Source organism: Psittacula echo (assembly GCF_963264785.1).
Source record: "Psittacula echo genome assembly, chromosome: 3".
NCBI classification, from domain to species: domain Eukaryota; kingdom Metazoa; phylum Chordata; class Aves; order Psittaciformes; family Psittacidae; genus Psittacula; species Psittacula echo.
Window position 1 is genome coordinate 32132607 of NC_137736.1, and position 12818 is coordinate 32145424.

At 39.0% G+C, this 12818-nt stretch overlaps 1 protein-coding gene across 1 annotated transcript in view; it reads left to right on the plus strand.

Moving 5' to 3' along the window:
* Positions 1-465: 465 nt before the first annotated feature.
* DYRK1A (dual specificity tyrosine phosphorylation regulated kinase 1A) overlaps positions 466-12818 on the plus strand; it is an 88763-nt gene continuing 76410 nt past the window's right edge. The window contains exon 1 of the mRNA XM_080612032.1: positions 466-604. The gene's annotated coding sequence lies outside the window, so the exon portion shown is untranslated. The remainder of the gene's footprint in view (positions 605-12818) is intronic.

Consider the following 12818-nt stretch of genomic DNA (forward strand, 5'->3'; position numbering starts at 1 on the left):
GGGGGAGGGAGGGAGGGAGGGAGGGAGCGAGGAGTTCCCGGGGGCTCGGTACGGCGCTGCGCTTCCCCCCCACCCCCCCTCCTCCTCCTCCTCCCCCCGCTCGCTCGCCCGCCAGCCCGCCGCTGTCCCCGCGCTGCCTGGCCGGGGCTCAGGCCGCCGTCGCCACCGCCGCCGCCGAGCCGAGGTGAGGTGAGGCCGGGCCCTGCCGTTGCCGCCGCCGGGCGCTGCGCAGGTTTGGAACGCGCGCCATTTTGTGAGCGATAGAAAATCTAGCCCGGCCAGGAAGCGCCGCGGATCCGCCCGCCGGGCCGGGCCCCCCTCCTCTTCGCCGCCCAGAGAGGAACGCGCGCAGCGGGCGGACCCCACGGCCGGTGCCCCCCGCGCCCTGAGCGGCACCGGCACCGCCGCCAGCCGTGCGGGCCCGAGCGCGGCGGGGCGGCCGGACTGCGGAGCGCACAAGAGGGAGGCGCTGCCGCGCCGGGGCCCCTGGCCGAGGCTGGGAGAAGCGCTCTCTCCTCGCCCTACCCGCGCCTGCCGCCCGAGGGAAGAGGCCTCGACTGGGAGAAGCCGGGCCGGAGCGCTGGGCCCGCAGCCCCCCGCACGGGTAAGTGAGAAGCCTCAGCCGGTGGCGGGGAGCTGCGCAGCGGGACGAGCTGGTGCCACCTCCCGGCCCGGCGCGGTCGAAGGGGGCGCAGCGCAGGGGGCAGCTGCGCTGCCATCTTAGAGAGAGGAGATGAGGAGAACGCCGGGGCCCGCAGAACCCCGGGCTGGCCTTGGCAGGGCCGGGACCCGCACCGGGCTTCGGGACTAGCCTTCTCCCCGCCCTCCCTCCCGCCGCCCCCCCCCTCCCGCCGCCCCCTTCTGGGGCAGGCCGGGCATGGCCGGGGGGCAGCGGCCGCCGAGGCCTCTGCGGCCCTTTTCTCCTCGGCGTCCGGGAGAGGCTGTCGCTGCCGGGTTGGGAAGCGGAGCGACGAGGTGGGCCGCGGAACCGGCAATGGAGGAAGAGAGCTCGCCTCGATCCTCTCGCTCTTATGCGCAACGCCTTGCGGTGGGCGGGTGCGAGGTCTCGCCCGGTCTGGGAGCGGGAGGCGAGGAGGGCGTCAGGAGTTGAACCATCAGCTGAGCAGGCACCTGTTGTGGTGGAGGCTTTGGGTGCCCCTTTCTGCACCCGTGTTAGGGACTGAGTGATAGGTGGGGAAGTTGGAGGCCGATGTAGAAGGAGTACCTGTGTGAGATGACTGTCATTCTGGCGGGGGGGGGTGGGGAAGAGGAGGGAGAAGCAGTTGGGAAATAGGTGCAGGGACACAGAGGCACTTCTGTATTTTAATAGCAAGCTGCAGTCTTTTAGGAATTCAGCGTTGTGTTGCTGAAGAAATTGGAGACCTCATCCAATACAGAGGGTGCTCCTTCTCTGGAGTGGCATTCCCCCCCCCCCCCCCAATCAGAAAACACAGCTAAAAGTACTGTAATTTGAAATTTCGAAATCTCTGCAATTCTGAATCTCAGTCAGCTTTGAAGTTTTTCAGTTTAGCCTGTCCAAAGCCATGTAGGGGTTCTTTGATCATGTATCTAGATTGCTGCTGTTACTTAGTTCTCCTATTACTCCACAGTCATCTGGGGAAATAAACATTCATTGTTCTTTAAGATTAACAAAGACAGAATATCTGACTACAAAATAAATCAACAAGCATGTTTTTGACAACCTGCTGTTTTAATCTGAATGAGAGTGTGTTGTAAACTTTTGCCGGTAGGTATATATAGTCACACTTGCATGGATATAGTATTATAGGGGGATCTAGATAAGTACAACTTAGCAACTTGGTTTATTATCATGTTGGTATTTCATTCTTTCCAAAAAGAAAATGGGTGTGAAGCTGAAGAATATGTGGATGATACCTGGTGATAAATAAGCAAGCATTTTGTTTGTCATAGTATTCAATTACCTGTCTGTAACCAAGAAAAATTAACTTACCTCTTTGGAATAGTCCGTAGCCCTAAAAAGTTTTGGTAAACTTTTTTGTCTTTTTGTCCACATCACCCTCCCCCCAACCTCAGTAGATTGGATAATTTTGGAAAATTAATTATACTTTGTAGAATTAGAACACTAACACTGCAGATAACTCTAGAGTATGAGCTATTATTTACTAGCTATTATCTATATATATTTGGTGAACTTGAGGGGGGTGTGTGTGTGTATATATAGACTGCTTTCATAAGCTACACTTCACGGTTTCGGCTTATATTAATTATTTAGAACTAGAGTGTTCTTATTTGCAGTCTGAAGTAGAATATGTGTGAAGTGTTAAATTTTCATTTTCTGCTGTGAATTAAAAATTCTGTCAATGTTTATGAAGCTCATTGAGTTTAATTCATGTTTTTTTAATATTCTTTGAGTAAAGCAAGTATGTCTTGTTCAAAGTTGAATAGAGAGTATGGTCTTCTTAAGAAGAGAGGGCAGTTCCTTCTATAAAATTTTTGTGTATTCGTATACATATGGCAATAGTTTAATATTGTTACCAGGCAGATAGGTAAGAAAGACAATTTGTTACATGAGCAGCAGTGTTACAGTTCCTGAATCAATACTTGGGTGGATTTAGAACTTGTCATTGGAATCCCCTCCCCCACATTGGACAGTGACGGAGAAGCTGCAACAAGGATAATTTTACCTAATAGCAGCCAAGAGTTCTCTATTTCAGTGTCAGTTTATGGTAGTATTTTCTTACTTGTGTAAAATAATGAGCTAGTAATTGGGAATTTATCAATTTTTAAAGTATGTGGGTTTTGCATGGACTGGGAATTAACATGTGATGGCTATAAATGACTTCTAACAAGCTGGTTGATAGTTTAAACAAAGCAGCAAAATGTGACTGGTACCTAGTAAAAACAGTATGCTTTGTCTAAGCTTTTAAAGTTACATTTAATTAGGACATGTGTTAACTCATATAGCATATTTGAAAATCTTAATTCTGATAGGGCCTTGCAAAGAAACGTGTCTGGGTTAACTGTGTTATTAGTCTTTGCCTTAATGGGCTTACTGTGATACTTTTGTCATTTCAGTTCTAATCAGTTGGTCAACAACATAGAGTGAAAAAGTCCCTTTTTGTTTATGCTAAAGTTTTTGAAACCCTACCACATGGTCATATGGTAGTATGAAAGAAGCGTAGTTAAACACATGAAAAAATGTACCTTTATTTACTATGATAGCATTTTTCAGGTTAATCTGAACTGAAATGGGTGATAAAGACTAGTACATGCTCTTACCAAAGAAGCAGTTTTGTTGCTATAATTAGATTATCTTTTCAGCATTCTTCCAAAAAACTCTGTATTTTAGGTGCTTTTTGACTATGGGGCTGTAGGTTGAAAGTTGCTGTTATATCTTATATTTTGAGTAAGAAATATATGTTTAGGTTTTTTACTGTAATTTTTAATTTTTTTTGGAGAACTGTTCTCCAAAGTTAAGTAAAAAACTTTCTGGTACCTTTGTTTTATGGGAGCATGGGAGACTTGTATAATTTCTGAAATCCTTTTGTAAATAGATTTGTTGTTTTAGAATAGGATTATTTACAGAGAACTGCTGCTTTTGTCTTTATAACTGAGTACGATAGATTATTTGTTAAGTTTACAGTTTTTTGGTAAGAGTTTGGTAAGAAACATCCTTTTTTTTTTTAATTTATATAATAACTTTCTTACTCATCAGAATTTAAGAAGCCTAGAAGCCTTCATATGTTTATGCAGTGAGACGTCTTTTTTCTCTAAGACTATTTGAAATAATACAAAAAACCCTTTCTGGGCAAACATGGCTTGCTTGTAAGCTTATGAGTGGATTAAAAAAAAGAAAAAAGACAGTCTGAGAAGGGGAATACTCTCACTTTCCTTCCTATTTTCTTTTTTCTTCCTTACCTCCATGGATCCTTCAAGAGGAGAGTTGTGGGAACTGTAGTCTATTGATGGTTTAGAAGCACTGGAGAAACTTTCAATAATTAGAAACAATTGTTGCTTCCAGGAAGACAAATACTGTATGTACAGTTACCTAATACTTTGTCTTCCAGATGACACAATATACCAATGGAATTGCAGTGGCCTAAACATTAGGCCTGTGACAATTAATGTAACAGTATGTAATAGATATTCGTTGGTTGTCTTTTTTTCCTTATGGGGAAGTAAAGTAAAATTCTGCATTTGATTCTCTTTTATCCAAATATAACTGAAAAAATAACTGCTTTTACTAGTACAAATGTATTTTATTATTTTAGAATAGGTCTCTAGTTCATACTTATCACAGCTTTATTTGGAGTTTAGCTCCGCTTCCTCTAATACTCATTTTATGTGAATCTTGTCCAGTAGCTGTGGATTCTTGATTATGGCTTACTTGTCTAGGAGCACAGATCTAAAAAGGAGCTCTTCTCTAACTAGAAAGCAGAGAGTGATGAGACAAGCTAAATCCCATTGTCTTCACAAGGTTTCCTTTCACCTCCCTTGCTCCTCCCCCCTTTCCCTCCACAGTCTCTAAAGGATAGGTGAGTTTTTCTGCAGTTCAAAAGGTTGGAGATGAAGTGGCTCAGTATGAAAGGTACTGATGTAATCATATGCTGATTCATTTTGAAATGTCCTATCCGTATCATTTGCAGGGAGAATACTCATTGAAGGGCTAGGGAAACGTAGAAGATTGTTCCCAGTCAACTCGGCTTATGTCCATACAGTACAAATACTGTGGAGCCTCTGAAGTCGAGATACAGCTATTTCAGTTACCCTGTATGAAGACATAATCAGTTTAATTTCAGCTCTGAATATATAATTTCTTAAAAGCAGTGAAAATGTTTCTGTAATTAAAATAACATAAGCTAGCACTTATTTGTAAACATACTCCTTGCAGTTTCCAGGGTCTTGGTAGCACTAAAAACCAGAAAGTGAAAGTAAGTAAATGAAAGTGAAATTAAGTCCATTAAGTGTCAGTTTTGTTCCAGCTGTGAGAAACCAAGCTTTCAATTTCTGTATTATATAACATTCCAAAACCCTTAATTTTTTTTTTCTTTTTCACCAGAGGCAAATAAAAATAGACTCTGTTTTGAGTCAGTTAAAGGAATAGTTAATAATATATTCATGTGTTGAAAGGTTTCCTCTTTTTAATATCTATTTGGATGGTGAAATAAGAGAGGAGTGGAAATGTACAAATTTCCATTGATTTCTAATGGCAGAGTTACTCCTTTCAAAATGTAATAGAAAAAATTTTGGCTGAATTTTGAGTTGCTGAAAATAATCAAACCAGTAAAATGGCTAGTGTCGCAATCATAGTTAAAGATGTTGTAATGATCAAATCAAACTTGTTAGTGATATTTTAAATTTTTGTGTCCCCAAAACCTTTTGTTCCCTGGATTTTTGCTTCCTGGCTTCAAACTCTGGTAGTTGACATTTTTGTTCACTGAAAATCCCATTTACCTGTATGTTCAAATCTTAATTTGTGTTCTTGTGAACTATGTAAATTACTAATAACTTCTCATTTAGTTTGCCAGTGGATCTGTGACTGAGGAGCGAATTGGAGCATAGCTTATCCACTTCCTCTGTAGGGGAAATACTTCTGTGTCCATGCTATCAGTTTACTGTTCATACTGAAGGAAGGGGTAAAAAGAGGAATAAAAATATTGTCAGGTAGGGAAGCTAATGTATACTTACTTACTTCCACATTTTCCTGAAAAATTAATTTCCTTACACTCATCTCTGTTTGATCTGTCCAGTCGTAAGTAACTACAGATTTTTTCTTACTTACACAGCATACGTTCTTGGGTTTTAAATGCAGTTTTAACAGGACTTAAACCATGAAATATGTATGGGGTATGTGTGTGGTAACAGACAAATCAGTTTCTAATACAGTCTTGCAAAAGCTTATTGATAGTAGAAGCTCAGTAACTTTCATGGATTGTGTCTAATTCTGGCTTCTTTGTTGTTGTCTAACTTATAGATAAGTAGGTACTGATTTAATGGGTTGACAAGAACTGCAAGTTAGTGTTTGAAATATCTTGATGTTTTTGTTAATAAGAAGTGGTTGTTGCATGAAGATCCTGGCAGTTTCCCTTTGCTTTCCAGTAGAAGTTAACTCATAAATACTATACTTAGTTGTAGTTGTGGAATAATGAAGGTTAATGTACATTTTCACCATGATCAGATGTTCACAAGCTTAGAGTTCTGTGTTCTTGTATTTAGGGTGGCTTTCCTGTCAATGTCATAGTGTGCTCGCAGAAGTTGAGATTTTTATGGCAGGCCCTTGTACAGGAAAATGAGCATTACTGCAAATGCCGAACATGTATGTGATTGTACATACCTGTCTGTGTCTTCCCACTGAGAGCAGATGTTTGCTGAAGTGAAGTTCTGTGTGTGTTAGGGCTACAAACTGACATTATGCTTTTCCGCCAATCAGAAGCACTAGTAGGAACAGTTCTGGGGAGAGGTCAGTTAACTACAGCTTCATTTTGAATGACCGTTGTATCTTCTCAAACTTCACAAACTTTTTGTGACAGTTTTATTGTTTTTTAATACACATGGCATTTTACAAGCTTAGTTCCTAAGTCAGTGTTTTCTGTGAACTATGTCTACTAGAGACAGCATCATAAATGATTAATTTATGTTGAAAGCTGAGTGGAAAGAGTATATATGATATTGAGTTATAAACTATAGTTAAAGTTTTTGTTATAAGGGCATAGCTAAAAATTGCTTGGTTTTGCATTGTTGTACTACTTACTCAGGATCTGATATCCATTTTGATTTGTACTGTACAACATGAAGGAAGTGTTACTTCTTTCTTCATTTAATCAGTATTTCATGACTTTGAGGTGTATACCCATTCGTTCCCAATGTTCTCTTATGTAGCATTTTTGTTCCAGCATTGTGTAAATGCGTATGTGTTTGTGGTTTGTTTTTCCTTTTGGTAACTAAAAAGGGTTGTGAGTGCATGTAAGTCTGTTGTACAAAATCTTAATGATAGAAGGTCTAAGAACTAATAATATGTAGGCATGAATGGAAGTCATTAATGACATCTGATGTGATCCTTAGAAGAGGGTTATCTTCTGTCTTTGTAGGATTTGTGTGAGGATGTTTTCACCTGTCTATTTTACAAAGTGTGCAGTCATGATTTGCAGTTCACAGTGTCCATATGAGTCTACTTTCAGGCTTTTTACCCATCAAAACATTAATTTATGTATCTCTATGGAGTTAAATTAACTTAGTCATGTTCACAGCATGGGTATTTTAAAACTTTGTGAGCTTAGTTTTGAAACCTTGAGAAATCCAGTTGCACATATGGAAACAGACTGTTGGAGTACAAGTACTTGGCTGCCTTACCTTAGCGGTTAATGATAACACTGACAACTTTTGTTGTCATTCTTAAATCAAGATTGGCTTTGCTTCAGGTGATGTGGACTAGAAACCTATGTAATGGTTTTATTATGTAAGAAACCATTAGAATTTGAGACAATTTTTAAATGTGTATTTGAAGGTAATACCTTGTGCCCCTTTACTTAATTTGCATACTGCTAGGCAATTGCAGTAAACCAAAGTACAAGGTTTTGCTAAAATATTTCTGTTTAACTTGTTACAAAAGTTAATAAAGCAAGAAAAACATGTTGGCCAAGTTATGTGTCTTATCTTAGGGTTCTCTGTTTTAAAGTATAGATAAACCCCCCATTTTTTTTCTCATAATACAAAGAAATAATTGTATACATGCATAAAGCAGGTATATCATTCTGGTTTTATGCTATAGATGTTCTTAACCAGCACCCAGTTATTTCAGGAAAGGAGAAAACAGGTTCTACTTATAGTACACAAAGTTCTAGTGTCATGTTTTGAAATCATTCTCTTTTCAGCACAATTTATAAAAATGTTCCTCAAAGTATACGAGGATGTTTTAAAATGTGTTTGTTTCCTTTTAGCTACTGTTGTAATGGAAGTGAAATACAAAAGTAAAATGCATGTATTGATACACAGGGACATTCAGCTCAGTGTTTTGTATGTGGAGGAAAGGAATGTACCTATGTGACAAACTTGACATTTTGAAGAGATCTTCTGAAGCTCTGCCAGTATATGCATGTGGTGCTTTGCATTTGGAAATGTTAGAGATCATCAGTGACCTAGGATCAGTCTGTATCCATGATTTGTGTGTGTATAGACTATCGCCGTTTGTAGGGTGTGGGGCTTTTATTTAATAACCCCCCTCAAAAAAAAAAAATCTCAGTAAGCTCTCTAAATTCTTATTAAAAGAAAACCTCAGGATGAAGGAAACACCAATTTGGAGTAGTTCATGTCATTAAATATTTTCCTAGTACTGAGAAGTTCATGAGTTCATGGTAGGTTTGCATTCTGAAACAGAAGGATTTTTTTCCTTTTTTTTTTATCCCATTCTGTCCAATGTAATAATTTATAGATCTTGAAAACTGTTGTGGGATGTTTTATTTTTTGTTTGCATCAGGGACATGTCCTGAGTGAGATCAGTAAATAATTCTTTTGTGTGTGAAAAAGATTTCCTTGGCCTTAGTTTATGTTTGGTGCCCTTTAGTGTGTACTTTCAAGGTCTGTAATGAGAGAGAAGGGACTTCATTGACCTTCCCAATGTCATTCATCATTGTCTGTATCTTTTTCACAAATTTTTTTTTTTTTTACTTCAAAGTGTCATCTTGGGTCTACATAGTGCTTACATAGATGAACAAGTATTTTGCCATACTGTTTGCCTCAGGTTTTTTTGTTAAGATTTAAGTCTTAGTTCCTACCTAAGTTTATTGAAACATGAGAATATGTAATTATTTGTATACCAAATTTTCAGTATGAGATGAAGAATTTAATTTTTAGACTTCCATATTTGAAAAATTTTCCCTTGGTATTTTCTGATACAGGATTCTTTGTATGCTTTCATTCTTTTGACTACTGCTACTTTATTTAAAAAAAATAATTTGAATCTTTGTATGTAAAGCAAAGTTTTGTTTGCATCAAACAAAATAATTTGAGATCTGTGGTTTGAGGAGAGGCTGCAGCTCAAGGTATGTTTTTAGCAAGCATACAGTGGTCCCAGTTGGTGGTATGCATTGTATTCCATGTATTTAAGTATGGTCATTCCTCTTATATTTTAATCTTGAGAACCTCTGTAGGGTTGCATTTGACCTTATTAGTTATTTCCAAAAAAATTCCCCAATTTAGTCAAGCACTCAAACACTGACAAAACCAGGAAAACTCTCTTGCTTTTGGTGGTCTGATGTACCTAAAAAAAATTGATTATATTTACAAGTTGTTAATAGTTGCACACTGTCCAGACCTTGCACTTAGTCTCAGGTTTGTAACTTTCTCACAGGCTTGTGTGCAAAGGTCTAACATTTTAGTATCTGAATCTAGCAACTGCTAAGAGATTCTTTGATTCTTTTAGCATCGTGTGAAAATATTTTTCGATTATTAAGATCTAATGTACAGAAAAAAACCTCCACCAAATCTATTGGCAGCTTAAGCTAAGGCACTGAATTCCTGGGTTTTGGGGTGAGGAGAGGAGTTCTGGTGATTTTAGGCATTTTGTATAGCACTTAATGTCATGTTGCTTTCCATACATGCACCAGTTTTTGCTTTGCTAACAGGAGACAAATAGATATTACTAAACTGCTTTTTAAAGGGGAATGAAAGCAAAAAATGTAAAGTGACTTGCCCAAAGTTACACAATGGCGCAATAGGCAGAGCTGAGGTTAAGGGTTTAGGTGTCTTACATCTTAATAGCAGGATGCTGTGTATTTGTAGCTGCATTTGACTTGAGTTTATATTCTGAGTGCTTTGTAACACAGAGAAGCAGTCTCTTCAGGTTGGAGAGTGACTCAGCATATCCAGATAGAGCTCTGTTCAAGGAACTTAAGACTTTTTTGAAATTTGGGGCATTTACAGTTCAAACTCATTTTTCCAAAAGGGGATTTGCTTGTCTAAAAAAACTCATAAAGAACTATTTTTTATTTATTTTTTTTTTTTTTTACTTGCTATCTCTTTTCCCATTTGATACACATACTTCAATTTTGGAAAGAACTAATGGAGTATTTCAGTAATTAGTATCATTTATGGTATAGCTGGTATTAACTGCATAGCTTTGTTTTCCATGTGCTGTCCTGATATACATGATAAGCATCTGTTCAATGAATAAAGTAACATTTGACTGTGCAAGTAAAGATTATGTTGCAAAACATATAAAGATTTATCAGGCCTGCCGTAACATTTCTTAACATAGTCTCTGATTCTGTGACATCTATAAAACTTTTTCACAGAGAAGGAGAAAGAGGCATATATGGTATTTGCCCGGCTTGTATGATTGAAACATCTCCATCTTACTAGCATAGAAGGTCCCACCTCTTCTACCTGATCTTTTAGGACTGAGTTCTCAGTCTTACGGCTTAGCCTCTTGAGGGTGAATAGTTTCAGGAACAGTGGGTTAACTGTGTAAGTGTATACCAAGTGTGTAAACCACACTTTTGCATGCTTGGGTTTAGTTAGCTTTCATGAAGGAAAATTTGCTAAATGTCTGAAATGTCTTCCACAATAATAATTTCTGTTCTAGTTTCAGCTGATCAAATTTGTTACTGAGTCTTGAGATATTGCTTGGTAGTAGTGGCAGAGAAGGGATACAAACTAACAGAAGCTGATGAATAAAGATTGAAACTGTTGGTCTTCTGCTACTACTATACCTTCTTAAACTTGGGAGAAATTTGAGAAGACTTCATTATCTCTATGATAAGTCTTCATTATCATCATCTTCTTTTTCACTAGAAGATAATTCCATCTTCTAATATGGAGATAAGACCATAGGCTTATACAGAATTTCAGTGCTGAGAATGCTGAAGGGCAGCACAGCAAAGAACAGTATACACAGAGAAAAACATGAGCAACATTGATTTTTCTATCCCTTTTTCCTTCTACTCTAAACCATTTTCTGCTTCCACCCAATGAAGTCTGTATGTTTCTCTGAGTGTAGTGAAAATTACCTTTCTCTCCCCAAAACTGTGCCTATGCCAAATTTGAAATAATTGATTAAAAAAGCAAAAAGATGAAAAGCAACAACTCTTTTTTGCCTCGTCTGTGAGGGGTGTGTGATATGCACAAGATTTAATCTGACGATGTTGTACGTGTTTGGTTTACAGTGTGAGTATTAGCAAACTGACATGAAGTTAAGGCTGCAAGATGTAGAGCCACTGAAGCACTTTGAGGGAAATTGTTGAAAGAGTCGTTGTAAGGCAAAGTGTGCAACAATGAGTTCCTTGAAGGCAGTCATCACTTAAGCAGCTCTCCTCTCCATATTCTGGCTACTTGTTCCCACCTGCTTTGTGTTGGCACAGCTGTTTGTAAGACCAACCAGTGAATCAGACTTGGAAACTGAGTTGGGTGAAATATATAATTTTATATATATAACATTTGGATGTGTGTGTGGGTGGAGAATCAGGTTACTTTTCAGTCAGATCAGTTCCCAGACCTGGTACACTGTGCTGCTGCTGAGACATTTGACAAGATAATGGAATGAGTTGTGTGGGTGGACAGGAACAGGGTTCCTCCTAGAAGAGGCAGGGGTTGGTTAACTGGCTCTGATAGCACTCTTACTTAATGGAGAACATCATTTTGAGGAATTTTTTGCCACCCCTCCTGTAGTAAATCACTCACCAATCTGTCTGTCTGTCCCTGCCCCCCCGCTCTGCCTCTCTCAGACTTCTGCTTGCTATTTCAAACTTCCATGCACATTCCTTCTCTAATATTCCCACTCTGATGCTGTCTTGCTTACGTGCAATCTTAACATGTGCTGTCACAGTCTTACTTGATGAGTTCTCCAACTCTCGTGCTTGCTTTCTAACTGTCCTGCTTTATAATTCTCCTGCTTACTCCTGATGCATGTGTTTTCTTGCGTTCTTTTCACTTGTGCTCTTCTAGTTCTTCTTCGCTTTCACTTGCTCTTTTTTACAATTTTTGAACTTTTGTTCATGCCCTTTTCTCTCACGTCCTTTCTGGTGCTTGGTCTCTCAAGCACCTCTCTTTTTGTTACTTGCTCAGTCTCTTGCTTGCTTAGTGTTTTCTCCTGCTTGTTCTTACTTTCTCTCCCTCCCCTGTAAGAACAGTGCTTTTGAGGGAGAAAACCCCCAAAATTTTAAAGATTAAAACCTCTTAAGAAACACTAAGGTTTTAATTTTCTGTTTGTTCCTTGGCCCAAACATTACAATGCAAAATATAGATACCTCCTCAATCTCATACACTTCTGAATTTTTTACTTGAATTTTATATTCTCTGAAGATATACGTGTGCACACAAAATATGTATTGTCCCTGTTTGGACAAAGTGAAAGTTGAGTTGAAGTTCCTAAAGTTAGTGCTCTAATAAAGGGTATTTTTTAGCTGTCTTTATAAGATATAAACATACCTTGTTGATACCAGAAGCTAAATTGCAGAGTGAAGATGCTTAGTTTTCTTGTTCCTGCTGTACAAAGGAGACATATGAAAAAACATTTCCCTTGATAGCCTGGTTTTGACATAACCACCAGCTGGACCAGTTATGTTAAAAAACAAAGAAACAAGCAGCTCTTCTGGAAATTCCATGCTTGCTTGTCCTCTTAAATAAGTGACCAGAGCTGCTGGGATTATACTGTTGTTTCACTTTCATGGATTCATTTATCTAACGTTTTTATTAAAGTTACTTAAATTTTGTTGATAACTATTTACCTGTTAGGTGGGAAAGTAGACAGGAATGTTGATTTCTTAATACCTGAATCCATCCATATTTTAATATCTGTCCATATTTTAATAATCTGAAATAACTTCAAATAAAAATATGGAAGA